Below are 14896 nucleotides of genomic sequence, written 5' to 3' on the forward strand. Positions count from 1 at the left end.
GCACCTTGATATTATTGTTATTGGATCTGATTTCAATGGCTAACATTTCAATGGCCATAATTAAATAGACAGTTTAATACTTTATGAGAAGTAGCCATTATTTATGATTTTACACCTAGAGTTACTATACACAACTTTAACCCATTGTATAAGAGATTCTCCTAAATTGAAATATTTATATAAATTCCAGTCGTATTTTATCATAATCCTTTTCAAAGTTAGCTATGAGTACCTTATCTCCAAAACTGATTTGAGTGAATAATATCGACAATACCTTTCTTAATTCTTTGCGCTATGCATTTTGCATCACACCACTGAAGTGTAAGGGAACTCAAAAGTTTATTTTACCTTTATTTAACTAGGCAAGTCGGTTAAGAACAAATTCTTATTTACAGTGACGGCCTACCCAGGCCAAACCCTAACGACACTGGGCCAATTGTGCGTCGTCATATGGGACTCCCAATCACAGCCAGTTGTGTTCCAGCCTGGAATCAATCCAGGGTCTGTAGTGACGCCTCTAGCGTTGAGATGCAGTGCCTTAGACCGCTGCGCCACTCGGGAGCCCAATGGACTGGACCTCCAGTGGACTGGATCTTTATATTTACTTGTTTCAGTAATGGTGAAATCAGAGCTTTTTGTTGAGTATCTGATCAACCATTTTCATAGGAGTGGTTTAAACATGCTAGTAACGGTCCTCTGGGTACATCAGAAAAGGTTTGATACACACAACCATTCAAAAGTTTGGCGTCACCTAGAAATGTTTTTGAAAGAAAATTTAAAAAATTGTTCATTTAAAATAACATCAAATTGATCAGAAATACAGTGTAGACATTGTTAATGTTGTAAATGACTATTGTAGCTGGAAACAGCCGTTTTTAATTTTTATGGAATATCTACAAAGGTGTACAGAGGCCAATCATCAGCAAACAACACTCCTGTGTTCCAATGGCATGTTGTGTTAGCTAATCCAAGTTTGATCATTAGAAAACCCCTTTGCAATTATGTTACCACAGCTGAAAACTGTTGATCTGATTAAAGAAGCAATAAAACTGGCCTTTTTTTAGACTAGTTGAGTATCTGGAGCATCAGCATTTTTGGGTTCGATTACAGGCTCAAAATGGCCAGAAACAAAGACCTTTCTTCTGAAACTCGTCAGTCTATTCTTGTTCTGAGAAATGAAGGCTATTCCATGCGACAAATTGCCAAGAAACTGAAGATCTCGTACAACGCTGTGTACGAGATCTGCTAGTGAGGGAGATACGAGTCTCCAGTTTCAGTGAATTTTGCAATTCATTCCAGTCATAGCCAGCAGAGAACTGGAAGGAAAGGCAGCCAAAGGAGGAATTGGCTTTGGGGGTGACAAGAGAGATATACCTGCTGGAGCGCGTGCTACGGGTGGGTGCTGCTATGGTGACCAGTGAACTGAGATAAGGCGGGGCCTTACCTATCAGAGACTTATAGATGACCTGAAGCCAGTGGGTTTGGCGACGAGTGTGAAGCGAGGGCCAGCCAACGAGAGCGTACAGGTCCCAGTGGTGGGTAGTATATGAGGCTTTGGTGACAAAACGGATGGCACTGTGATAGACTGCATCCAATTTGTTGAGTAGAGTGTTGGGGGCTATTTTGTAAATGACATCGCCGAAGTCGAGGATCGATAGGATGGTCAGTTTTACCAGGGTATGTTTGGCAGCATGAGTGAAGGATGCTTTGTTGCGAAATAGGAAGCCGATTGTAGATATCATTTTGGATTGGAGATGCTTAATGTGAGTCTGGAAGGAGAGTTTACAGTCTAACCAGACACCTAGGTATTTGTAGTTGTCCACATATTCTAAGTCAGAACAGTCCAGAGTAGTGATGCTGGGCGGGCGGGCAGGTGTGGGCAGCGATCGGTTGAAGAGCATGCATTTGGTTTTACTTGCATTTAAGACCAGTTGGAAGCCACGGAAGGAGAGTTGTATGGCATTGAAGCTCGTCTGGAGGTTAGTTAACACAGTGCCCAACGAAGGGCCAGAAGTATACAGAATGGTGTCGTCTGCGTAGAGGTGGATCAGAGAATCAGCTGCAGAAAGAGCGACATCATTGATGTATACAGAGAAGAGAGTCGGCCCGAGAATTGAACCCTGTGGCACCCCCATAGAGACTGCCAGAAGTCCGGACAACAGTCCCTCCGATTTGACACACTGAACTATATCAGAGAAGTAGTTGGTGAACCAGGCGAGGCAGTCATTTGAGAAACCAAGGCTTTTGAGTCTGCCGATAAGAATGTAGTGATTGACAGAGTCGAAAGCCTTGGCCAGGTCGATGAATACGGCTGCACAGTATTGTCTTTACTGAATAAAGGGTCTGAATACTGATGTAAATGTAATTGTTCTGTTTTTTCATTTGTAATACATTTTTAAGATTTTCTAAAAACATTTTAAAGATTTTCTATTATGGGGTATTGTGTGTAGATTTGATGAGGAAAAACAAAACAATTTAATACATTTTAGAATAAGGCTGTAACAAAATATGGAAAAAGTCAAGGGGTCCGAATACTTTCCGAATGCACTGTATATGCCGATTATTTGATCGTCCGACTGCATTCTGTCCCCTATCAACACTTTTTTTTTACTTGGAAGTTTTATGTTCTTTAAATAAAGTCCCCTACCATGTTTAGAAAGTGTATTTGTGTGTATATGGGGTGGGGAGTTAATGACGTAATCCTGGCATTTATGTGGGTTATAAACAGCCCTGTGTGGTCAGATTGTGTTGAAGCTGACCCTGTTGTTATGAGATATACCGGTCTCACCTGTAGCCCGGGTGTCATCAGCTTGTCCCCAGCTAGAAAGGGTCTAATCTAGAGGATGCAGGCTGGGAATAGCAACTCTGAGCCCCTGGAAATTCCACTCCTAATCAGCTTGTCATCTGCCCTCCTGAGCTGAGATATAGCACAGGCACAAATCACAGAGCACTGACAGACAGGCTTGCGAAAGCAGTCATTAGGATGGAACCTAGGTCGGACCTCGGATGGAAGAGAGGGTGCGTCCAGCGTCCACTAATGGTTAAAAAGAGGGTTGACCCACTGTGAAGACCAGGGATGAGTGTTTGTGGGGTCCAAGCACAGAAAATAGTGTTTTGGCCACTGTTCTTTTCTTTGATGTTGAGCTAGTGTTGGAATGTGTATGTGATAGGATCTATGATTTATATTTATGCTCTGATCTTCAAGGACATCCCAAATGTGTTTCTGAGTCCATCCAGCTGTCCGGACAAAGACTACAATTGATCCATCCACTTTGAACTGATGACTGTTGACTGTAAACAGATCCCATCTCTCTCTTGCGCCACATCTCTGTATCTCTTGTTTCTCCTCTGTCCCCTCTGCGCACTGGGAGTTTAAACCCCATGATCTGGTGCTTTAAAAAACGAAGTACAATTATGTAGCATTGATGAGATTATAGAGGAAAATCGACTCAGGGTAAAGCTGTGTCTTCTTGTCGGTATTGTGGCTATTAACCCTCTTATGGAACCTGCTCTGGGTTAGGACAACCATCCCATATCAGCGACACTAAGTGCCCCTACCTCTGTCACAGGGTTTGCTTCTTCAACTCAAGCAATGTCAGTAGAGACCAGTCATGTTTCTATGTGTCACACATAGCTAGCTATCCCCTGTAAACGGAGCTGCAAATTATACTGGACAAAAATATGAACGCAACATGTTAAGTGTTGGTCCCAGCTTTCATGAGCTGAAATTTTCCATATGCAGGTGTGGCATATCAAGAAGCTGATTAAACAGCATGATCATTACACAGGTGCACCTTGTGCTGGGGACAAAAGGCAACTCTAGAATGTGCAGTTTTGTCACACAACACAATGCCACAGATGTCTCAAGTTTTGAGGGAGCGTGCAATTGGTATGCTGACTGCAGGAATGTCCAACAGAGCTGTTGCATGAGAATTGAATGTTCATTTCTCTACCATAAGCGGCCTCCAACGTCGTTTTAGAGAATTTGGCAGTACATCCAACCGGCCTCACGACCGCAGGACCTCCACATCCGGCTTCTTCACCTGCGGGATCGTTAAAGGAGAGATGTGGGGGGGGAGTATTTCTGTCTTTAATAAAGCCCTTTTGTGGGGAAAAACTCATTCTGATTGTCTGGGCCTGGCTCCCATGTGGGTGGGCCCCTGCCCAGTCATGTGAAATCCATAGATTAGGGCCTAATGAATTTATTTATGAACTGTAACTAGGTAAAATCTTTGAAATTGTTGCATGTTATGGTAATATTTTTGTTCTGCATAGTTCTATGGTCATAATACTGAGTCTGATAAACATATCTGAAAATTAGTTAAGCAAATTAAGACGGTGGACACCTCTACAGAAAAAGCTGAATGTTTTGCATTAGAATTCTGCACACAATAACAACATAATTATTGAGTTCTGAGCCCTTTGGTGCGGGAGAGATAGGGGGTTGCTTTAGGGTCTATTTTTGTAGGTACTGCCAGAGGGGAAATGGAACATGATTGTGGAGCAGCCTTTTCCCATAGATAATGGTCCACAGACATCAGGGTCATTGGTCATAGAGACGTTCCAAACAAAATAAAAAAGTAGGAACTGCTTGGTCACTGTCTCATCTCACAAGGCAATTAGTAAGTGTCCTACTCTTACTACTACTTACTTACAGTGGGTGCCTGTCAAATCCATAGATCATGAGCAACATTATTTCTAAATGTAAAATATGATTTAAATTGTAAATCTCCCTCCCACACAAACACATATTTTGAACTGCATGCTTACATTGAACCGCACTACCAATCAGAGGTGATTAGTGTGTGGTCTGTCAGGTTGAGGTCAATACTCCTGGTCACTGGATTAGACAAGTCTGTTTATTCTACAGTGCTGCATTATTCTTTCTGCTGATTGGTTCTCCCAACAGGCAAACATTTGTCCTCTGTACATCCATATTTTGTATGTGAGGTCATTTTGGTTTTGGAAAGAGATTGATTTCCAAATTGATTGGTTTTGATGAAAAGCCCATGACTGTTTACCCCTGCCCAAAGGCTAGGGCACACTTCACACAGGCTGTGATGAGATTATTCTAAACCAAGGATGAGAGCCAAACAGGTACAGTAGAAACTATTCCTGTATCTCTGTTGTAAAACATCATGCTTTCATACCCTCTCCTTTTATACCTTTCAGCCCACCTCGTTGCTATTTCTCTTTCCAACCCTATTATCTTAGTTTTAATCTTACCAGTAAGTGTAAACAAAGTGCACTACTGCTTTCCCAGACCCAAGTTCCATCTTTATTGACACAATGTCACCATGTTGAGTTCTGGCTGCCAACATAAGAGCTGTAATAGCAAATAGATTTTTGCAGCTACTACAAGTTTCCTGTACCGATTCCCTAACACAGCATCAGTTCAGTAAAATCATCACACGCCCATTAAACATCTCAGCTCCTCCATGCATGTCAAGCACTGCTACACACAACAGGGCATCAGGGTCGGATGCTGCTGTTGTCAGCATAGCTTAGTCAGCTGGTGACCTGCTGAGATAAAGAAAGCGAGAGAGACGCCATGGCAAGATACAAGATACTTTACCCAAATGACTTTATTATTATACTTTGATCATGCAGCTGAATGCTGATAGTCCTCTAAGAGCTTAAATTAAAGGCAGTCTTCCAGCTGATGGTTCTGAGGCCTCTAGGGCACATTTCCAAGCAGGGTTGCATAGGGTTAATGTGCTGGGTTAATACGCAGGGCTGCGTTACATTGGCTCAGTGATCAGGGATGGGCACCTGCTGGGCGAGCTGTCTTAAGATCCTGGCTCTGCAGCAGGAGGGAAGAGGGGTGAGGTGGGGGTGTGATCCATGACTCCTGTCCCAGGTGATCCCTGTGTTCTAGTGACAGTGACGGCTACCAGTTCTCTGAGGCATCAGGAGCACCCCCTTGCCACTCCCTACCTTTCACTTTTGAAGCACCACATGCACACACAGATTTGAGAGGGGAACTTGCCATGTCTTTAGATGTGAATGGAGACAGAGATGTCTGTATGTTTTATCAGTAGTCACTTCTTTCGGGGTCAACGTCGATGTTTTGTTCTCTCTGGCACAGACGTCATGGCTAGTCTGGTAGCTGAGCAGGAGGGTGCTGAGACTGTTATCTACTCTGAAAATGTCACATTTATTCTCCACAACTGGAACGTTGCCCAACTGTGCCCAGTGCAATATAGAGGACACGTTTACTGTGGATCTGAATAGCACCAAACTTTTCCTTTTTATTTAAACTATCCCTACATTACTGTAATAACTGAAAACAGCTGACCAAGGCCCACCATTTTACTTAGGTTGTCCAAGAACACTCCACAAAATGCCCACACACTGCCTGTTCCCTACCACTAAAATAGAACGCCGTATGACTTATTTTCGCCATGGGTCATATGAAACATTTGTCCACCACAACCATTTTGGAACTAACGTGATAGATTTGAAGTATAAACAGGTCACACAGAGGAGCTCTTCTACCGAGGACTTGTGGGCATTCATAATCTCAATGAGTGCTGATAAAAATAGCAAGACAATTCATTGAGTAGACCTATAAAGATTATGGTGCCCTGTGTTGGACAACCATATCTGTTGTTATATGTACACTGGCTGCCTGGACGTACAGGCTACCCAGTCATGCAGTTTGTACAGATAAGATATTACCAGTGTATTTTTCCTTTGGTTCCTAGGTCAGTGTTTTACAAGACAGGTTTCACTATTACACATAAAAAGGGAAGATACGTTGTTATAAAGTCATTATGTCAGGCAAATTTGCTGCAATGTAATAGGAATTATGGTTGAACATTGTACTTTTCAGGAGGAAAAGCCATAAAGTTTATATCAAACATGAACCTTGTGTCACACATGCTATCAGCCTAATCACAAGGTCTTAAAGGACTTGTTTGAATGTGACCAACCTTGTGACAACACCACTGTGCTCGCCACTGGCCCTTATAAAAGGGCATTTAAGTTTGCCCTCATTACATGTGATGGGCTCACCTTTTTAGTTCTGCGGCTATGAGACTCATTACATGTGTATGGTCTATGATGATTATTTTTGTAAATATATTTTTCATATATATTTTTATTGGACATATAAAGAAATACAAATTACAAATTGAACAGACACATCCTTTTATCCCCTTATACTTAATTAAATACCTCCCTCCCCTTAAAAACAAAAGCAGCATATACACAAAAATGTAATCTATTAAAACATACAATTGGAAATAATAATATATAAATATACATATATATGCACATATATATACATACACATACATACATACATACATACATACATACATACATACATACATACATACATACATACATACATACATACATACATACATACATACATACATACANATACATACATACATACATACATACATACATACATACATACATACATACATACATACATACATACATACATACATACATACATACATACATACATATCACAACATACTATCCCTTCCCTCCCACACTCTCTCATTTTGCCTGTTGGCCAAAATTATTACTCCTGATCAATAGAAGGCAACTGTTCAGAAAAGGAAATTAAAGGCTGCCATCCCAAGAAAAAGTTATCAGTACAACCTCTCAAAGTGTATTACATTTTTTCTAAGTGTAGAAAAGACATTAGATCTTTCAATCAGGCTGATACAGTGGGAGGTTTGGAGGATTTTCAATTAAGCAAGATCTGCCGGCAAGCTATGAGGGAAGCAAACGCTACAACGTCTGTTTTACTTTTAGTGAGACTAGGAAACAAAGATGGAACTCCAAATATAGCTATCAAAGGACAAGGCTGCAGGTCAATATTGAGAATGTTAGAGAGAGTATTAAAAAAGGATGACCAATACTCGGACAGCTGGAGTGATTGAACATCTATCACGTGTCATTTGTGTCTGGGAGGAATTTACTACGTTTTCTTTGGTGTAGGGAATTCTGTGCAAGTCCTTGAACTGAATTAAACTTAATCGAGCACATGAGGGTGTGGAGTTAATCCTAAGAAGGGCCTTCTCCCACCAGTCATCTGTAAGGTCAAGTTCACGACCCCAGTCTGTCTTAATTTTGTTTATTGGAGAGGGTTCAGAGGAAAGTATAATGTAAAATAATCTAGAAATCAGGTTAAATCTCTTCTAGCAACGTCTTGGGAGGTAGTTGAAGAAAGGTGGGAAAATGAGAGCGAACAAAGAAAATAGCAGAAAAGATTAGAATGAGCCAGATTACATTTAGCTACGAGATCAATAAAACTGTCAAACTTCCCATCTCAAAATACATCTTTGAAACATACCAAACCTCTCTCTCGCCACAAAACAAAAGCCTGGTGGAGTTTGGAGGGTAAAAATAGGTGATTGTTACAGATAGGGCTTAGAAGAGAAAGGGCAGAAAGTCTAACATGTTGACGAAATTGTCTCCAGATCTACAAAGCAGAGAGCACAATGGGGTTTCCAGTATACTTTGAAGGACTCAAGGACAGTGGGGCATAAGTAAGAGCAGAAAGGGAGTATGATTGGCAGGAGTGTGCTTCTATTGAGCACCAGTTCGTACTTGGAGCATTACACCAGACCCTAATCTTTTGAATATTGGCTGCACATTAGTTAAGCAGTACATTTGGAAGTGCCAATCCTCTATCTTGTCTCCTTCTTTGAACTATTGCTCTACGTAACCTAGGTGATTTGCCTGCCCAGATAAAATGACTGATGAGCCTATCCAACTTGGTAAAAAATGATTTCAGCATAAAGATCGTAAGACATTGGAAAAAGGTATAAAAACCTAGGTAAAATTTTGATTTTAACAGATTGGATTCTGCCAGCTAAGGAGAGAGGCAAACTATCCCAGCATTGTAAGTCTGCTTCATCTCGTATGACTAGACTTGCAAAATTAGTTTTATGGAGGGTAGCCTGAGAATGTGTTATATTCACACCTAAATAGGACAAACCAGAGGGAGACAGACGGAAATGCAGGGCTCCAGGGGGAATTTGCTTGGCAGCGGGGTTGATCGGAAAACGTTAACTTTTCTGAATGTTCAATTTGTAACCCGTGAATGATCCAAATGTATTTAAAATATGCAGTATGTTATTGACAGAGTTCACAGGGTTAGTGATATATAATATTAGATCTGTCACGTGTACTCCCTCTCCGGCCTCTAGTGTCATCAGGCTGCTGATTATCCCGCACACCTGTCACCATCGTCAAGCGCACCAGCACCTCATGACACTCACCTGGACTCCATCACCTCCTTGATTATCTTCCCTATATCTGTCACTCCCCTTGGTTCTTTCCTCAGGTGTTATTGACTCTGTTTTATGTCGGTGCGTTGTTTGTGTTTCGTGTTTATTGTTTTGTTTATTTATTAAAACACTCACTCCCTGTACTTGCTTCCCGACTCTCAGCGCACTCGTTACAGAATAACACCTCACCTAAGGGAAGCATCAGGGAGTGTTTTTTGTTTTTTGTGTCAGTGTAAATGACGTCGGGTCCAGGAGCCGCTACAGGCTCTCATGCCTCAGCCAGATCGCCAGGCTCCCCTGCCTCCGCCGGCTCATCAGGCTCTCATGCCTCAGCCGGATTGCCAGGCTCCCCTGCCTCAGCCGACTTGTCAGGCTTTCATGCCTCAGCCGGATCGCCAGGCTCCCCTGCCTCAGCTGACTCGTTGGGCTTTCATGCCTCCGCCGGATTGCCAGGCTCCCCTGCCTCAGCCGGCTTGTCAGGCTTTCATGCCTCCGCCGGATTGCCAGGCTCCCCTGCTTCTACCCGCTCGTCAGGCTCTCACGCCTCAGCCAGATCGCCTGGCTCCCCTGCCTCAGCCGGTCTGTCAGGTTCCGCGCCCCAGCCGGCTCGACAGGTTCCCGTGCCTCAGCCGGCGTGACAGGTTCCCGCGCTTCAGCAGGGGTGACCGGTCCGCTCCTGATCCCCGGGTTCGCCCCCTTTGTCGGCGTCCTGCGGCTGGAGCTTCGCGTCAGGGAGGGGGTACTGTCACGTATACTCCCCCTCCGGCCTCTAGGTCATCAGGCTGCTGATTATCCAGCACACCTATCACCATCGTCAAGCACACCAGCACCTCATGACACTCACCTGGACTACATCACCTCCTTGATTATCTTCCCTATATCTGTCACTCCCCTTGGTTCTTTCCTCAGGTGTTATTGACTCTGTTTCATGTCGGTGCATTGTTTGTATTTCGTTTTTATTGTTTTGTTTATTTATTGAAGCACTCACTCCCTGTACTTGCTTCCCGACTCTCAGCGCACTCGTTACAAGATCATCTGCATACAGTGACACTTTGTGTTCTTCACCAGCTCAGTGGATTCCAGTGAATGATAATGATAATTTTAAGGCCAAGGAAAGCGGTTCTATCGCAAGTGCAAAAAGGAGCAGGGACATAGGGCACCCTTGACGGGTCCCTCTGGAGAGGGGGAAGTATTTTGAATGTTGAGAGTTGGTGTGTACGCTAGCCGTAGTATTAGAATAGAGCAGACGTATCCATGAGATGAAATTGTACCTAAAACCAAATCTTCCCAAAATCTTAATCTATTATGGTTCTTGTGTAAGGACATTGGTACTGTTCTATCTAGCCCCCCTGATGAATGTTGTTTACTTGTTTACTGGGTACAAAAGTAGCTTTTTTTGCCCAGGGACCTTGGAGCAGAAAAATGTATATGTTTATTGTCTTGTCCCCATACCCACAACTCCAGGCTGTCACAAGATCTGTGTATATGGTAAGGCAGTGGTTGGTGGACTTTTGCCTGCTGTTTTAATATGCTATTTGTTCCAGGCAGTTCCTCCCTTGCCACTGCGTTTATGAGGAAGTCTACCACTGGTGAAGTCTGAAGGGCACCTGTCAAACTGCACGTAACTGTTCTAAATACTGCTTCCTCCAGTTAGTGAAGTAGCCAGTATGGTCCATCCAGCCTTCCACATCTCATCAGAGACAGACAGCTATGTAGACATGAATGCAGCCACTGAGTCATTGTTTGTCTCTGTGTTTCCTTTATTCTGAGAACAGCATAGTCGCTGGATATTCTAAGTTCCAACTTGGTAGGTTTGTCCGACAGATTCCACACTGAGACAGCTAACCCCCTGCCAAGAATATAACCACTATTTGTTTAGCACGGGTAGTGGTGAGAGTTGGGGTGTGGGGTTCTATTTTCTACTCCATTTTAGTATTTCTCCATTTGAACAGAGACCAAGGTGTGTCACATTCCTCTTAGTATTCCTAGACAGACAGTAGGCTATGCCAGTGTCCAACAGAATGTGCCGAAGGGCTGGTGAACACTGTACAGAGAAGGAGAATCTGAAACCTGGACGATCCTTTGAGACGAATGAGAACACTTCAGGTTGGGGGAACAATGGCCCCTGAAATACAGTAGCTAACACATCAAGACACTGTGTTGCTTTCTCCATTCCAAAGCCCACTGTCCAAGGTGAAATGTTTGCCCTGGCCTGGCCGTGGTAGGGATGCCACAATGATCGAGTACCCCCTGGAGCATGAATGAAGATGTGCCAACCTCTAAGATTAGACACTACCCACCAGATACAGTGTAAATAGATGTGGCATGTCTTGTATATGTGTTCTCAGCCTTAAGCATGGCTTTTAAGGGAACTGAGAATGTAGGACTTGGTTTTGAGCTTGCCGCAGAAGGGATCTGTTTACAAAGGTTTCAAACATAGATTGATGCTCACCAGATAGTGTAAACACAGCAAAATATGCAGTAGAAACAAGACAGGCTGTGTAGAGCCACTGAAGAGTCCACTCAGAAGACAGTTATGTTGTTGTAGAGCTGAGCTCTCTTGTCCAATGGAATAATGCTTTGCTCTGTTTTGAGGGTGATTTAATGACAACAGTAAATATGTGGAGATGCCTCTTTGGATCTTTGTATGTCTGCATGTGTGTACTCTGAGTCCCTGAGGTTGGGGTGAGGGATGGGCAGCAGTACATTTGTGGGAGTGGAAAAACAGAACAACATCCACAGTGCAAACAAGGGGCAGTTTCCGTGGAGGAGTGAGTCATTCACGTTGCTGTGGCAACCAGCCAACTGCTACTCTACTCCATCATTTATGGGCCTTGCAGCTCTGTCCTGAGATTTTCCCTATCAGTGAATTGAACCGGGATATAACAGACGTCAGCAGTCCTCGTTGCTCTAGATAGTTTCTGGCTGCCCTGCAGCTGGATAAGTTATGTACATTAGAGCACAATATCTTCCCTCTGACTGGCTGACTCTCCTCCAACTGTCTCCCTCCAGCTCCCCCACTCTCCTCCAGTCTGTTCTCTGTGACCTCACCGCTGGCGGTGTAATCATTTCTGGAAACCCACAGAATTTCTCACAGGGACCATGTGGGGGGGGGATTAATTCCACAGCTGTCGTCCTTGAGTTACGTGTTTATTTGCCGAGGTTCGGCGCAAACTCAATTCATCATAACCTACTTACAGACAGATGGGGCTTGGACCCGGGCCAATGAAGAGAATCCACTGGACGATCATGGGACCTCACGTTACCCTGTCTTTCTATATAGAATTATAATACATTTCATGTATGTAACTACTCTAGCGACACATTACATGACATGAGTCACAAAATACAGTATAGAATGCTCCAAACTGTTCATAAACACACATAGCAAACAAGAGCACCCACACACTACACTATTCATTCAAGTGGGGCCAAGCTCTCCAAGATCTATATCAGGCGGTGTGGTAGAAAGGAAAATCGTTAAAGACTCCAACCACCCAAGCCACAGACTATTCTTTCTGCTTCTGCAAAGCAAGCATTCCCGGTACCGGTGCAAGTCTGGCACCAACAGACTCCAGAAAAGCTTCTATCCCCAAGCAAAAATATCTGATAAATAGCTCACAAAATAGCTACACGGAGTATCTGAGTTAACCTTTTATTTTGGCACTGTTTCTATGAGCACTCACAGGGCCCTACACACTCACAAACACACTCACTCCATGACCTGCTCACTCACACATAATATACGCATACATTTATACTGACTCTACGCACACCCACTCACATACAAGCTGCTGCTACTGTTTATCTTATACCCTGTTGCCTAGTCACCTTACCCCTATATATATCTACAGTACCTCCATCACTGCAGTATCCCTGCACATTGTAAATATGGTATTGGAACTGACCCTGTATATAGTATGCTTACTTACTTAGTTATTGTTTTCTTCATATTTCTTCTTATTTCTAGTTTTTTTTCTAGTATTACATTGTTATTGATTATTGCATTGTTGGGTTTTGAGTTTGCAAGAAAGGCATTTCACTGTACTTGTGTATGTGACATTAACACTTGAAACTTGAATAGAAAAAGATGGGGAGAAGAAGAGCTGAAATATAAACAGTGATGAAGGGGGGAGGACAATGTGTTTATGTGTGGATGGTTATGTCATCCAGTAGGGTTTCTATTTTAGCCAGAGTAATGGTGCAGATGCAGAAGGGAAGAATGTTACGTAACTTGCATACAAAGAACCCACCACTACAGAAGCACTGATCTGGGGGTGGGGGGATGGGTGGAGGGAGGCAGGCAGGGGGATTGATTTGACTAAGCAGCTAGCTGGCCTGGACCGTGTGACCTGGACCGTGGAGTCAGTAGCCTCATCATTGACAGGTTGTTGCACATAGCGTTACCGTGTATCAGCACTGAACCATGTTGTGAGGAACTGAAATGCTTGGCATGTTTTCACGTTAGTGCGACACACTAATGCAGTCCTCATAGCGACCCCAAGTTTAAACACGCTGCAAGGTGCAGTCCATATGTGTGAGTGGGCCTCGCCCTGATTAACAGCACACACACCCTCTCTCTGGATGTTGACAGGGTCACTGGGTGTGTGCGTGGCCTGTTATCTGGCTCTCTCTAGTGGCCATAAGTAGGAACAGTTGTGCCCTATGGGAGAAAGAAAACAGAGACAAAAAATAACTTATGAAACTATGAAATTACCCAGTGTTTAAGTTGGCAGGCACTCTCAACTGATACTGTAGTAATGCTATAGTGATACTGTTCAGAGTTGCAGGTGATGGAGCGGAAGTGAGCCCGTGCTGAGACACCCTGTCGTGTGAAAGGTCATGACCCTTACGTTTGGACATGTTCCGTGTGGCCAGTCGCCCTGTCCCTCCCACAGTTCTGCTTCTGAGCTAATGGTCTGAAAAGCCTTTATATGATGGACTTTTAATGTAGACCGCTGGGGGCTTTTCTGAAATCCATCAGTCAGCCTCTGTGTATGTGTGTGTGTTGAGGCCAAGGTCACTGACGTCTTTATGAAGTGTGGGCATTGGGAGGAATCTCGGACTATGGTTGATTGGATACTTTGGTTTCAGGTAGAGGTCAAGGCTGGGCAACAGGCACTTTAGTGCCCCAAAACTCATACCACTTAACCTGATGGAATGTGACCATATACACTACCTTTCAAAAGTTTGGGGTTCAAGAGTTAAAAGTTCAACAGTGAAGAGGCAACTCCGGGATGCTGGCCTTCTAGGCAGAGTTGCAAAGAAAAAGCCATATCTCAGATTGGCCAATAAAAATAAAAGATTAAGATGGGCAAAAGAACACCAACACTGGACAGAGGAACTCTGCCTAGAAGACCAGCATCCCGGAATCGCCTCTTCACTGTTGACATTGAGACTGGTGTTTTGTGGGTACTATTTAATGAAGCTGCCAGTTGAGGACTTGTGAGGCGTCCGTTTCTCAAACGAGACACTCTAATGTACTTGTCCTCTTGCTCAGTTGTGCACCGGGGCCTCGCACTCCTCTTTCTATTCTGGTTAGAGCCCGTTTGCGCTGTTTTGTGAAGGGAGTAGTACATAGCCTTGTATGAGATCTTCAGTTTCTTGGCAATTTCTTGCATGGAATAGCCTTCATT

Source organism: Salvelinus sp. IW2-2015, linkage group LG9 (genome assembly GCF_002910315.2).
Source record: "Salvelinus sp. IW2-2015 linkage group LG9, ASM291031v2, whole genome shotgun sequence".
In the NCBI taxonomy this organism is placed as follows: Eukaryota; Metazoa; Chordata; class Actinopteri; order Salmoniformes; family Salmonidae; genus Salvelinus; species Salvelinus sp. IW2-2015.